Below are 13,458 nucleotides of genomic sequence, written 5' to 3'. Positions count from 1 at the left end.
CCAGAAGTGGTGCTGTGGCTCAAGTGGTAGAGCGCTCGCCTTGAGCTGAAGAGCTGAGGGACAGCGCCCAGGCCCAGAGTTCAAGCCCCACAACCCCCCACCAATAAAAAAGATTCCCTAGGCCATGTACCTCTGAGCACGGCGTCTCACTGCCATCTGCCTTCCCTTGGACTGCCATGTCCCACAGCAGACTTACAAACCCTCCCTCAGCCACAGGTGTCTTCTGCCAATGCTACGTGATTGAGCAAAGGGCATAAATTTCGCCAATCTACACAAAGTAGAATCTAAAAGGCCCTCCAGAGTCTCTCTTCCCTCATGTCCCAGTTAACCCATTATCATGTCTTGCCAATATTCCCTCCATCTTTAAGTAGCCATGGAATCTTTCTCTCTTTCCCTTTCCTTTTCCCTTCCCTCCCCTACTTCCTCTCCCCTCCCTTCCCTTCCTCTACCTCCCTTCTTCTTCCCTTCCCTTCTCTTCTTTTTCTTCCTCCTTTCCTTTGGGGGGTATTTTTTTATCATGATACTGGACGGTGAACTCAGGGCCTTGCACTCTTACCTGGCTTTTTCAATCAAGGCTGGCGCTTTACTACTTGAGCCACACCTTCACTTCAGTTTCCTGGTACTTAATTGGATATAAATTCTCAGACTCTTCTGCCAAGCTGGCTTCAAACCTAAATCCTCAGATCTCAGCCTCCTGAATAGCTAAGATTACAAGTGTGAGCCACCAGCACTCAGCACAACACTGAAGTTTGAACTCAGGACCTCAAACTTGCTTCACTGGTGCTCTACCACTAGAGCAACACCTCCAGCCTTGCTTTTTGCTGATTATTTTGGAGTTGGCCTCACAGACTTACTGCCTATGCTGGTTTCAGGGATCCTCTGGACGTCTGCCTCCTGGGTAGCGAGATACAGGCCTGAGTCACAGGTGGCCAGCTTCATCGCACCTCTTCTATTAACTCTACTCGCTGATCCAAGTTTCCAAAATCTCTTGCTTGGACCATGGCAACAGTCTTCTAATGAGCTTGTCCACATCTATACTGGCTCACTTCCAATACATTTCCACAATATAAACTATCATTCCCAAAAGACAACTAGATCATCTCCTTCCTGGTCCACTCATCTACCCTGTAAGTCATGAAGGGTTTCTTTCTCACTGCTTTGAGAAGACAGGAAGAAGTCCTCAGTGTGGCCTTCGAGTCCTCTCATCTCTGACCATACCTAAGCTCTCACATGGCCACCTTTATCCACAAGAAACACATGGTTGCCAGGCATGAGTAGCTCACACCTGCTATCCAAGCTACTCAGGAGGATGAGAACTAGAGAGAGAGAGAGAGGTTCTAAGCCAGCATGGGCAAGAAAGTCCCTGAGACTGTCCAATTAACCACCAAAAAGCCGGAAGTGGAGTTGCAGCTTGACTGGAGAGCACCAACCCCTTGATCAAAAAAGCTAAGTAAAAATGTGAGGCACTGAATTTATGCCTCAGTATTAACACAAAAAATTTATAAATAAGTAAGCAAATAAAACAATTGAGCAGAACCACAATTCTACACTTGTATGACCATCTGAATGATGGGTCATCCTAACCACATGGCAGAAATTGTGTTTGCTTATCGTATGCAGGGAGTCTAGGAGAGCCAGGCACAGATCAGGCCTTCTATAAATATTTGCTGCGTGAATGAATGAGCACAAAGAACAAAACAAGGGTCTCACTCATAACACATAAGTACGGGGTAAAGTTCACTGTAGTCCTGAGGGCTTCCTGTAATCCACATGGCAGATACTACCTCTGAGGGCCAACACATATTTGGGTCTTTGTTTATTCTCAAAGCGAGTGCTCAAAATACTGCTGCTTCTGAGGTAAGGGAGATGAGATAATTTGCCCATGGTGATTCAGATAGCAAACCCTGTTCATCAAAATAATCACTTTTTTTTTTTTTTTTTTTTTTGTCAGTCGTGGGGCTTGAACTCTGGGCCTGGGTGCTGTCCCTCAGCTCTTCAGCTCAAGGCTAGTGCTCTACCACTTGAGCCACAGCACCACTTCTGGTTTTCTGGTGGTTAACTGGAGTTAAGAGTCTCACGGAGCCATGCACCGGTGGTTCATGCCTATAATCCTAGCTACTGAGGAGGCTGAGATCTGAGGATCATGGTTCAAAGCCAGCCTGGGCAGGAAAGGCTATAAAACTCTTTATCTCCAATAAACCACCAGAAAACTGGAAGTGGTGTTGTGGTTCAACTGGTAGAGTGCTAGCCTTAAGCTGAAAAGATGAGGGACAGTGCTCAGGCCCAGAATTCAAGCTCCATGACAAAAAAAAAAAAAAAAATAGAATCTCACGGACTTTCCTACCCGAGCTGGCTTTGAACCTTAATCTTCAGGTCTTAGCTTCCTGGAGCATCTAGGATTACAGGCATGAGGCACCAGGAGCTGGCTGAAATAATCACTTTTGTTTAGAGATCCCATTGCATTATAGGCAGTTCTAGTCAACCCTCAAAATAGCAATGTAGGCTATTTGACCAGACAAAGTTAAGTACTGAGGTGGCTCAGTGGTAGAGCGCTTGCCTTGCATGCATGAGGCCCTGGGTTCGATTCCTCAGCACCACATAAGCAAAAAGAAAAAAGCCAGAGAGTGGTGCTGTGGCTCAAGTGGTATAGCGCTAGCCTTGATATGAACAACTGAGGGACAGCGCCCAGGCCCAGAGTTCAGGCCCTACGACCAGACCCAAAAAAAAAAAGTACTAAGGAAGGCTCAGGTGTCCTTCTGGGATACAACCAGCTTTGAATTCATACAGATGCAGTCCGCATGTGTCTACCATTCACAAGCATTCAGTTCCCGATGCCAGAAAGAAAAATCAGTTCATCTCTTCCATAGTTAATATTTGCCAAAGGGACAAAGTTTGAACAGCGTACTATGCCAAGTAGGTCTGTGTCATCACATAACCTTTCACATCTTTCTAAATAGTGTGTCATGTAAATGTGTCCTATTAAAAACAAAAATTAAGCTGCCAGGCACTGGTGGCTCACACTTGTCTTTGTAGCTATTTGAGAGGCTCAGATTTGAAGATCACAGTTCAAAGCCAGCTTGAGCAGAAAAGCCCGAGAGATTCTCATTACTGATAAACCAGAAAATGCCAGAAGAGGAACTATAGCTCAAGTGTTAAGAGTATTCAGCTTTGAGCAAAAAAGCTAAACAACACACACACACACACACACACACCTCTTAAAAACAGGAAAGAGCCTGTGGCCCACGCCTGTAATCCTAGCTACTCAGGAGGCTGAGATCTGAATCACGGTTCAAAGCCAGCCTGGGCAGGAAAATCCGTGAGACTCTTATCTCCAATAAACCACCAGAAAGCTGAAAGTGGCACTGTGGCTCAAGCAGTAGAGCACTAGTCTTGAGCTGAAGAGCACAGGGAAAGTGCCCAGGCCGAGTTCAAGCTCCACGACCAACAAAAAAAAAAAAAAAGGAAATAAAGCCTCACTGTCCTTCTGAATCTGAGCCTGTGGTGGCCACTCTAGACACACCGCATCCTCAAATCTTCAGGGCAAGTGAAGCATGTAAGCAATGCTGCAGGTGCCACCTGGACAACGGAACGGAAACAACAGCACCCTCCAATTCCTCCAAATTCCTCAAGGCCTGGCTTCCCAGAGCCTTTGGGACCTGGACATACCAGACCCATGCTCCAAGCTCCAAGCTCCAAAGCACTAAACAGGAGCTAGCATTCTCCAACTGTGCCAACAGTCAGATTTTTCCAGACCAATCAAAAGAGTTTCCATATGTTTACCATCACACTATTCACAATAGCCATGATACAGCCCCACAACAGATATGTAGATCCAAACATGTGGTGCCTATACACAATGGAGGTTTACACAGCCATTAGAAGAATAGAATTATGGCATTTGTAGGGAAATGGATGGAACCAGAACAAATCATGAGGCAAGCCAAGCTTAGAGAGACAAATAAAGCATGTTTACTCTGATATGCAGAAATCAAATCTAAAATGCACTAGAACAGATAAATTATATAGGATTCTAGACATTCACACACAGTGAGACCAAAAGAAGATACTCTTAGGAGAGAAACATAAACGCCCAATCCCTATGTGCCTCTTTATGTTTATATAAAATAATATGTATAGATATCTATAGACAGATATAGAAACAACCTCAAAGATAAGGAAACAAGAGATTATTTAAATTTTTATTTTTTGATGACTCTATCTTTTCTTTATGTATGATGTGTATATCTTCTGGAAGGGCAAAGAACTCAAGGGAAAAATGGTGAAAAGTGTAGCAGTGGAGCTCACTGGACATTGATGAAAGTGAACTATACAACTAGTGGGTGAAGATGGGAGAGAAAAACTGGGTGAGTATCAAAGGAAATGTACTCATTACCTGACTCATGATTGCAATCCCTTTGTGTATCACCTTCAAAATAACAATTTTTTTAAAAAAAGGTTATCAGTTTGCACCAATCTAACTACATTCCAGATGATTTTCCAGTTCATGATGAACTTTCCTCTATGTATGGCTCTCACAAGGCTGGGATTCACAGATGTACTTTTTACCATGTTCTGCTTTGATGTAGGGTCTTACCTGCTTTTTTGTTTCTGTTTTTTTCCTCACTCAATTATATTTGCCCAAGGTGGCTTCTAACAGCCATCCTCTTCTCTCTGCTTCCAAATAGCTCAGATTATGGTATGAGCCACCACACACAGGTTTCCCACTAGACTTTAAGCTTTTTGCAGACAGTTAATGTATCATCCTATTGAAGTCTGTACCCTCAGCAACCAAGACAGAATATCTCTGGCACTCAGTAAATATAAGTATAACCCAGGCTGGCCTCAAATGCACTATCCTGCTTCAGCTGGAATTACAGGTATATACCCTCACAATCTGCCTTGAAATTTTTTTTGTTGAAACTACTGAAACAAAGGAACTAAGCAGAGGACCAGTCTTTCCCTGGGATGTCACACAAACATGACTAGTTCCTTTTTGGGAGATGGGGAGAGGAGTGTATGTTTGAGAGAGAGAGAAGAGACAGAGACAAAGAGCCAGACAGAGAGAACATACTCACATACAAGTGAGCCAATCCTGAGGCTTGAACTCAGGTCCTAGGTGCCATCCCTTAGCTTTTTCCACTCAAGGACTAGCACTTTACCATCTGGACTCACAGCTTTACTTCTGGTTTTTGGGTGGTTAATTGGAGATAAGATATAAGCCACTGGCACCAGACTTACTTAGCATTTTGCTCAAGGCTGGCACTTTACCACTTGAGCCTCAGTTCCATTTCCAGCTTTTTGGTAGTTAATTGGAGATAAGAGTCTCATGAGCGCTGGTGGCTCACGCCTGTAATCCTAGCTACTCAGGAGGCTGAGATCTGAGGATCGCGGTTCAAAGCCAGCCCAGGCAGAAAAGACTGTGAGACTCCTATCTCCAATAAACCACCAGAAAACCGGAAGTGGCGCTGTAGCTCAAGTGGTACAGAGCTCGCCTTGAGCTGAAGAGCTGAGGGACAGCGCCCAGGCCCAGAGTTCAAGCCCTATGACCGACAAAAAAAAAAAGAGTCTCATGAACTTTTCTGCCAGGGATAGCTTCAAACTTCTATCCTCAGACTTCAGTCTTCTGAATATCTAGTATTACAGGAATGAGGCACCAGCACCTACTCAATGTAATGATGTGGCCCAATAGTTCTAGTCCAAAGGGCAGGCTCTCTCCCAGGGCCTTTCAGAAGTGTGTCTCTGAAGGTCACTAGCATCTAAAGTCAAGCCAATGATGGGCTGTAGCATACCCAGAGAGAAACTGCCCCACCAAACCACACACAGGACTTGGGAAGAAGTCCTGGCCATCTTGCTTCATTATGAGAAAGGACACACTCATGTCTCCACGTGTAACTCCACATACTGGCTCAAAAGGTGGCAAAGCTGGATCCAGCAGCTCAGCCGGTCCGTTGGTGTGCAGTCAAACCCACCATTTCACAATATGCTCCTACATCATACCGTTAAATGGTCAAGTCCAGCATCCAGCCCAACAGATCCCAACAAGAGGAGCTGGGCACCAGTAGCTCACACCTGTAATCCTAGCTACTCAGGAGGCTGTGATCTAAGGAAAGTTCGTGAGACTCCTATCTCCAATTAACTACCAGAAAACCAGAAATGGCTTTGTGGCTCAAAGTGGTAGAGCACTAGCCTTGAGTAAAAAAGCTCAAGGACAGCACCCAGGCCCTGAGTTCAAGCCCCATAACTGACAAAAGAATGAAAGAAAGAGAGAAAGAGAGCGAAAGAAAGAGAGATAGAGAAAAAGAGAAAGAAAGAGAGAATGAGAGAAAGAGAAAGAGAGAAAGAAAGATAGAAAGAAAGAAAGGAAGGAAGGAAGGAAGGAAGGAAGGAAGGAAGGAAGGGGAAGGGAGGTAGGGAGAGAGGGAGGGGGAAAAGAGGGAGGGGGGAAGAGGGAGGGAAGGAAAGGAAGGAAGAAAGGAAGTAAGGGAGGGAAGGCGGGAAGAAGGAAGGAAGGAAGGAAGGGAAAAGGAAGAAGAAAAGGAAGAGAAGGAGAAAGAAGAGGGGAAGAGGGAGAGAAAGAAAAGGAAGGAGGACAAGAAGATTAAGAGGAAGAGGGAGGAGGAAGAAGAAGAATAAAGAAGAAGGAAAGAACACAGTGGCTCACTCCTACAACCCTAGCTACTCCAGAGGTAGACATCAGGAGGACTGTATAGTGTAAAGCCACCCAAGCATAAAGGTCAAGAGACCCTGTCTCAATTTTTCAAAAGGCTGAGCACAGTGGTACCTGTTGGTCATCTTAACTACACAGGATGCATAAATAGGAGGATCAAAGTTTAAGCAAATTCAGGCAAAAAATATAAAACTCTATCTCAAAAATAATCAAATCAAAAAACAGTTAGGGCCATGGCTCAAGTGAAAGAGCACCTGCCTAGCAAACACAAGGCTGTAACTTCAAACCCCGTTACTGCTTAAAAAAAAAAAAAGTAAAATTTTGAAGCCACCAACACCTGGAAAGTGCTAGGCTCTGGTTCAATCCTATACCACAGATAATTAAATAAATAGCCCTCCCTCCCCCACCCAAAAAGGACCACAGTGGTAGACAGGTTGTGCCTGAGACAAGGGGTGAGGTGAGGCGCTGACCGGAAGAAGTAATGAATGCCATAACATGTCATGTCTCTGTGCAAAATCAATGGCGGACTCACTGCTCCTGGCCGCCCTGTAGTGGGGAAAGCAATGTGAAAACTAAGCACATTACTGAAGCCAACCCCTGCTTGCAGCCACTGGACAGCATGAAGCATGGTGCCGTGAGCCCCGACACAACAGGACAGATGACCTGAGCCCAACATTCACTCTGGCTGCTTGCCAAGACAGGAGGATAGTTTAGAACAGTAAGAGGGAGGTAGCCACCCCCAACAGATCCTGGCCATCTCACTAAGTCACAGGTCAGAGGTCAGAAAGGCTAAGGCAGGTGAAAGTTGCAGAACAGATTCCCCTGAGGAAGAGCTACGTACAAAGAAAGTTCTAGAAATCTGCTTTGCTCCCTTGAAGCTGGATACTTAGATTTGAACATGCATAGAGTGAGATTCCACGAGGAGGAAAAAGCAATGAGAAGCCTGAGCTGAACAGTTCCCAAAGCCACAGGGGTCATAGGTCCCAGGCAGATCAAGGTAGAGTATCTTCCTTACTCATTCAAGCACCCTAATAAGGAATCAAACTATCCCTAGAGTAAATGTTACCCTGGATCACCCTAGCAAAGTTTAAAAGCAGGACTTGAAAGAATCTAAGTCACAGCCGGGAGCCGGTGGCTCACACCTATAATCCTAGCTACTCAGGAGGCTGAGATCTGAGGATAGCAGTTCAAACCCAGCCTGGGCAGGAAGGTCCATGAGAACTCTTATCTCAAAAAAAAAAAAAAACTAGAAAATCAGAAGTGGTGCTGTGGCTCAAGCGGTAGAGCACTGGCCTTGAGCTGAAGACTGCAGGGACGGTGCCCAAGCCCAGAGTTCAAGCCCACAACCAACAAAAAAAAAAAAATCTAAGTCACATAAGAACAAAGGTCAATTTTCTTTAAAGATCACAAAATCCAGCCAGGCATGGTGGCACAAGCTGTAATCACAGAATTTAAAAGGCTAAGGCAGAAGGAGTGCTATTTCAAGGCTGTTCTGGACTACATAGTGAGATCTTGCCTTAAAATTAAAAAAAAGGATCTTGCCCATGTAATTGTAACACCTCTGTACAGTATTTTCACAATAAAAAATAAATAAATAAAAAAATTTACAAAGGGCTGGGAAAGTGGCTCAGTGGTAGAGCGCGTGCCTTGCATGCATAAGGTCCTGGGTTCGATTCCTCAGCACCATATAAGAAGAAAAAGGCAGAAGTGGTGCTATGGCTCTAGTTGTAGAACACTAGCCTTGAGGTGAAGAGCTGAGGGACAGCGCCCAGGCCCAGAGTTCAGGCCCCATGACCGACAAAAAATAAAACAAAAACATACATACATACATACAGGTGTGAGCCACGGAAGCTGAGATCTAAGGATCATTGTTCAAAGTCAGCCAGGGCAGGAAAGCCTGCAAGACTCTTATCTCCAATTAACCATCAGAAAACTGGAAGTGGTGCTATGGCTCAAATGATAGAACGCTCACCTTGAGCTGAAGAGCACAGGGACAGGCCCCAGGCCCAGAGTTCAAGCCCCACAACCAACCAAAAAAAGAGCTGAAGAGCACAGGGACAGCCCCCAGGCTCAGAGTTCAAGCCCCACAATCAACAAAAAAAAGTAAGGCCAGAGGTATGGCTCAAGTGGTAGAGCCAGCCTAGGCAAAGTTAGTGAGGCCTACCTCAAAACACAAAATATATAGCCAAGCACTGGGGGCTCACATATAATCCTAACTACTACAGAGGCTGAGATCTGAGGATCATGGTTTGAAAACAACCAAAGCAAAAAAGTTCTTGAGACTCTTATCTCCAATAAACTGTTCTAAAATAAGCCAGAAGTGGAGCTGTGGCACAAGTGGTAAAGCACTGGCCTTGAACACAAAAGCTCAGGGAGGGGCTGGGAAGGTGGCTCAGTGGTAGAGTGCTTGCCTTACATGCTTGAGGCCCTGGGTTCCATTCCTCAGCACCATATAAGCAGAAAAAGCCAGAAGTGGCGCTGTGGCTCAAATGGTAGAGCACTAGACTTGAGCTGAAGAGCTGAGGGACAGTGCCCAGGCCCAGAGTTCAGGCACTACGACCGACAAAAAAAAGCTCAGGGACAGCTGGCACTGGTGGCTCACACCTTTAATCCTAGTTACTCAGAAGGCTAAGATTTGAGAACCACAGTTTGAAGCCAGCCCCAGCAGGAAAGTCTATGAGATTCTTATCTCCAATTAACTACCAGAAAATCAGAACTGGTACCTTTACATCATTCCCTTCCCCAGATTCTCCCTAGCAGATCTGTGATCTTGTAGAGCAGTTAACAGGATGTATATAATTACATCAACATGGGCATGATATCTGATTGCAGTATCTATTTTGGCTTTGAGGAGCAAGTGGTTTTGAGAAGCACATAGGAAGTCCCATGTGACCAAAAACTGAGTCTGGCCTTTAGCTGACAGCATCCCTAATCCATGAAGAACTCAACTCTAGGAATCAGCTAGAAAGCCAACCATTGCCCTGTTGAGCCCTCTATGAGACCCCAACCCCCACCCCCACCCCCCAAACCTTGCCTGTACCTGGTAAGACTCAGCTACCCTGTGTCCAGACTCTTAAGCCACAGAAATTATGAGATATGAGATAATAAATATGTGTTACTGGGCCTCGGAAGGTGGCTTAGTGGTAGAGTGCTTGCCTAGCATGCATGAAGCCCTGGGTTCCATTCCTCAGTACCACATAAACACAAAAAAGGCAGAAATGGTCCTGTGACTAAAATGGTAGAGTGCTAGCCTTGAGCAAAGGAAGCTCAGGGACCGACCATGCCCCGGCCCAGAGTTAAGCGCCAAGACTGACAAAAAAAAAGCTCAGGGACAGCACCCTGGCTGAGTTCAAGCCCTTTGACCACTACCACCACCACCACAACAACAAAAAAGCCAGACACACATTACATAAAGTCCACAAACAGATCAAATTAAAGTGGGATAAACTGAGTCAAGGTAAGATCAGCCTTTAGGGGGTTAGGATACTGAGAGGAAAGATATGGAAATGGGAGGGGGTGTGTTGAAGTTTTGGAATATTTGATTATTTCTTGTGGTGCTAGAGGGAACCCAAGGATTTGTGCATACTAGTAAAATGCCTGATTTGGTTTCTTTTTTCTCTTCTTTCTTCCTTTTTCTTTTTTTTCTCTCTCTCTTCCTTCCTTCTTTCCTTTCTCTCTCTTCTTCCTCCCTTTTTCTTTCTTTCTCTCTCTTTCTTTCAAGACAGGGTTTCTGGGGCTGGGAATGTGGCTCAATGGTAGAGTTCTTGTTTCACATGCATGAGGCCCTGGGTTCAATTCCTCAGCACCACATAAACAGATAAAGCTGAAAGTGGCTCTGTGGCTCAAATGGTAGAGCATGCGCGTATGAAGCGAGGGCAAGAGCGAGAGAGAGGGTAGGGTGGTTCCCTACAGAGCTTGGGCTGACCTGCAACTTGCTTACATGGCCTACGTTAGCCTCCAATTCACTATCTCCTGCCTCTGCCTCCTAGGTCTGAGGTTACAAGTATGCATCTCAACACTCAGAACCAGTCTGATCTCTTGATCTGCTTATTGATTAAAGATACGTATTTATTTTGTGAAAATGCCCCAAGCTGTATACATGGCTTGTATACTCTCCAATATATGTACAAACTACAGTAAAAAGTTTAGGAAAAAAAATTGTGGTGGTCCCGGGGCTTTGGAACTTAGGGTCTTAATGTTGGTTCCTGAGCATTTTTTTTTTTTTTGTCGGTCCTGGGGCTTGAACTCTGGGCCTGGGCACTGTCCCTCAGCTCTTCAGCTCAAGGCGAGCGCTCTACCACTTGAGCTACAGCGCCACTTCCAGTTTTTCTGGTGGTTTATTGGAGATAGGAGTCTCACGGTCTTTCCTGCCCGCACTCGCTTTGAACCTCGATCCTCAGATCTCAGCCTCCTGAGTAGTTAGGATTACAGGCGTGAGCCACCAGCGCCCGGCTCTGAGCAAAATTTTTGCTCAAGGCTAGTGCTCTACTATTTGAACCACAACTCCACTCTAGCTCCACTTTGGTGGTAAGTTGGAGAATCTCATAGCCTTTCCTGCCCTGGCTGTTTCTGATCCACAATCCTCAGCTCTCAGCCTTCTAAATAGCTAGGATTACAGATGTGAACCATCAGCACTCAGTGGGGGAAAAAAATCTAGATTAAAACAAACTAAAGAGAAAAACCAATAGTATCTGTTTCTTGACTGAACCCTGAATTTTAAAATGTGGGATAAATTACAATGTAGAATATATATTAAATAACATACTTTATCAGTATTAAACTTCATATATGGGCTGAGAATGTGGCTAGTGGTATAATGCTTGCCTAGCACACATGAAGCCCCAGGTTCGATTCCTCAGTACCACATAAACAAAAAAAGCCAGAAGTGGTGCTGTGCTGTGGCTCAAGTGGTAGAGTGCTGGCCTTGAGCAAAAGAAGTTCAGGGACAATACCCAGGCCCTGAATTCAAGCCTCAGGATATGCAAAAAACAAACACAAAAAAAAACCTTTATGTGTGATAATGGTATAGTAGTTATGGAGAATAATGTTACTTCTAGGATGACATTTTCAGAGATCTGTAAAAAATACACATATATATTTTTATTTATTTATTTATTTTTGCCAGTCCAGAGCTTGAACTCAGGGCCTGGACACTGTCCCTGAGCCTCGTTGTGCTCAAGGCTAGCACTCTACCACTTGAACCACGGTGCCACTTCCAGCTTTTTCGGTTTATGTGGTACTGAAGAATCGAACCTAGGGCTTCATACATGTAAAGTAAGTACTCTATCACTAAGACACATTCCCAGCCCCACATATTTATACTTTTACATAGAAAAGTCTCTGAGACTAATCTACACTTAACCAGCAAAACAAAAAACAAAAAAACAAGTGGAGATGTGGCTTAAGTGATAGTGCACCAACCTTGAACTAAAAGGCCAAGAGATGGCACTCAAGGCCCTAAGTTCTGGACCAAAAAAAAAAAAAAAATTAAGTAACCTATCCAAGATCACACTGTTAGTAAGTATGAGGCTAGGATTCCAAGCCAAGGGGGCTTGCTTGAGAGCCTGTACTAGAAACCTAACTCTACACTGTCTCTCAAAGAAAGACAATTGTTCACCTATGTGAACAGAGGCCGATATCACAGGGCCAACTACCAAACTGTTTGGGAGAGACAGAATTCTGGCTCAGCTCCACAGGTCCAACCCAATGCAACTCTTTTCACATACCAACCAGGTTCAAGGAATTATCCAAATGGCTCTTTCAATCCCACCCACCTTTGACTGGGAAAATGGAAAATAATCAGGTTGGTAAGGACTTGAAAATGAAATAGGCAACTGCCAAAGATAACTGCATCATTTAAATGCAAATTACCCTGGTACAGCCATGCACATCTGTCATCCCTATATTGAGAATGCTGAGACAGGAGGATCCAGAGTCCCAGACTCGGCTTGGTAACTAGAGGGGTTTAAGTTTTCTCCATGCTGCCAGAGCATTCTGGTGCAATCTCAACTTTATCAGCTTTGGAAGGGAGGGTAAAGGGGAGGCAGGGCTGAAAAATCAAACAAACTGCAACTTCCAGAACCGAAGGAATCCCTGGAGCACGACAATGGGGCTAGACTTTCAGCAGCCCGCACTGCACTGGTGAAACCCAGGAATCCTACAGGAATCAAGAACTGAGAACACACCACCCTTGAACACCAGCCTAAGGCAATCCTAACACAGAACAGTTCAGAGAAAGCCCGACCCTGAGGAGCCTGGGCATTGCAACAACCTAAGAGGGATCAGGCAAGAAAGAGGGCCCTTTCTTCTCAGACACCCCAATCTCCAGACCCCCTGGTGTGGCTGTACAGTGCCGACATCTTCCTGAATTGCTCACAGAAACTGGAGGACACCTTTAAGCGTTCCAACTCCTTAAAGTGCGATTCCTGTAACAGATGCATCACGAAGGAGACAGACGGTAAGAATCATTAAGCAGCAGTCTCAGGCCGAGGAGGGAAGGGAAGTACACCGCTAAAGCTCTTTAAGGTGACGGCCCGGGCGGAACTTTCACTGACTAGATTACTATTCTCTAGGTCTAATCCTAACTCAACTGAAACGTGGGGGGTCTGACTAGGTGGACTCACGCGGATCTGGGTTCAAGCCCCGGCGTCAGCACCCGACCTCCCTGGGGCAGGATTTGGCCGAAGCGGCCGGCGAAGCGCCGGAGGGGCTCGGAAGGCCACAGCCCGGGGCCCGAGCGCGGCGCCTGCCCCGGAGCCCGGGCTGTCCCCGTCGCCCCGAGCGGTCCGAGT

General features: G+C 45.5%; 1 protein-coding gene across 1 annotated transcript in view; it reads right to left on the bottom strand.

Annotated features, from left to right (window-relative positions):
• Window positions 1-13,458, bottom strand: part of Pex14 (peroxisomal biogenesis factor 14) — a 148,418-nt gene that overhangs the window by 134,050 nt on the left and 910 nt on the right. The gene's annotated exons all lie outside the window — the stretch shown is intronic.

Source organism: Dipodomys ordii, unplaced genomic scaffold (genome assembly GCF_000151885.1).
Source record: "Dipodomys ordii isolate 6190 unplaced genomic scaffold, Dord_2.0 Scaffold6, whole genome shotgun sequence".
Classification (NCBI taxonomy): domain Eukaryota; kingdom Metazoa; phylum Chordata; class Mammalia; order Rodentia; family Heteromyidae; genus Dipodomys; species Dipodomys ordii.
This window is presented reverse-complemented; position numbering and strand designations above follow the sequence as displayed.